The sequence below is a fragment of the Austrofundulus limnaeus genome, unplaced genomic scaffold (genome assembly GCF_001266775.1).
Source record: "Austrofundulus limnaeus strain Quisiro unplaced genomic scaffold, Austrofundulus_limnaeus-1.0 Scaffold7, whole genome shotgun sequence".
Lineage (NCBI taxonomy): Eukaryota > Metazoa > Chordata > Actinopteri > Cyprinodontiformes > Rivulidae > Austrofundulus > Austrofundulus limnaeus.
The window spans coordinates 3,032,654-3,034,369 of record NW_013952409.1 but is presented as its reverse complement, the minus strand read 5'-3'; the positions used below and the strand labels follow the sequence as shown (position 1 = coordinate 3,034,369).

At 37.6% G+C, this 1,716-nt stretch overlaps 1 protein-coding gene across 1 annotated transcript in view; it reads left to right on the top strand.

The window, feature by feature from the left end:
* ppfibp2b (PPFIA binding protein 2b) overlaps positions 1-1,716 on the top strand; it is a gene marked incomplete in the record, with an annotated part of 84,691 nt that overhangs the window by 41,560 nt on the left and 41,415 nt on the right.

The following is a 1,716-nucleotide window of genomic DNA, read 5'->3' as shown; positions in this document are numbered from 1 at the left end:
GATCCATTTATATATTTCTGCTTTTATTTCTAATTATGTCAGATTCAGTCCTCCATAAAAGCCTGCTCAGTGTTTTAGTTGTGTTGTGCTTTTATTTTGAAACCTGTCGAACTTCTTTACCTGCTGCAAAAATGCAACTTAAACAAGAGAGAAAATCTGTTGTTTTTTTTTTACATGAGCTTTTAATTGTGAAAAATGAACCAAACTGTCAAAACATCTTCATCTCCACAGTCTTTAATCACTAAACTTTCAGATGTTTTGAGTTTTTTATCTTTTTTTTTTTTTTAACTGAACATGTCTGAACGCCTTCAGAGCCTCGGCTGTTTTAAAGCTTTCAGCTGAAGATGATTATACGTCTGGTTGTGATGTCAACAGGTTCTCTGCTGTCGGATCACTTTAATAAGCACTTCAGTCAGCGGTGATTTCCACATTTTGTCTTTTAAATCCCCCCCCACCCCCTACACACACCTTTAATATCAGCTGCTATCAAACTTCTCCTCCGGCTCTTTTTTAATTTAATTTAATTTTTATAACTTTTACGTTCTCTGTGAAGCCCTGAGGAGTCGAGTCCACCGCCCGCCTGGATGACCCGGTTCACAATGCTATCTAAAGTCCAGATCTCATTCCTTGCCACCACCTCTCCCACACACACACACACACACACACACACACACACACACACTTGTTACACATTCCTCTTCTGACAGCTCTCATTGGTCGATAACCAGGATGACCGGCGTGGCTGCTTCTTGACAGAGGATTTAATTGGCTGTTGACAGTTCCCCTTTTATTTTTTTACTCTTTCAGTTCTCTGCCTTACTTTCTCTTTACCTGGCTGCGCTTCAGGACTGCTCATGTGAGCTCCTGCAGTGCGTTTCTTTGTTTGTTTGTGGTTTTTCTGTCAACGGATTCGAGCTTTACGTCCGCCGCTGAAGTCAGCTCTGCTCAGAGGAGGTAAGAAGCTGAACGGTTCAAACTTCCTGACAGAATGAAAGCGTCGTGTCAGAGCTCTTCTTGTCTGCGTGATAAGGATCTTAAAACGTAACTTATTGTGTTGTTTTTTTACCTTTTTGTCTTTGTTGGGGTGTTTTAGCAGAATACCTCACTGGACCCACTCGGACAGATTTTAATAAAACTCTCAAAGTGACACCTGGCTTGACTTCTACAACTGATTAACTTTTAAAACGAGGTTTACCGACATATTAACTGATCACAAACACATGAACTGATCACAAACACATGAACTGATCACAAACAGAAACATAGCTGGAGTGACGTCAGTTTTACAGAGACTGAGTTTAAAATTCATTTTGGTGGAGCTGAAAATCATTTGCAATTTTCAAGCATTAACAGATTAAATTATTTCCACAAATTGACCWAAAAAATCAAGAACTTTGTTGATTTTTATCACAATAAGATGGTAGAGCTATGTTCCTAAATTGTTTACTTGTTTGTTTTGTTTTGTTTTGTTCAGAATATAAGGAGGAGTTCAATGTGGGTCAGTGTATCTTTTGGTTATTGGACTTTTATTTTAGAAACGGGTATTAAAAAACTGTAACGAGTGCTTATTTGATTTTTGTTTTAAAATGCAGAAATTAAATGAAAAAACAAAACGTGTCTCGTTCTTGGTGTCAAAAAGGGATACGTGAAATAACAAATAAGAAAATAACTTTAAAGCAGAAACAAAAAAAGTTGTGTTTGTTCATATTCTACGAC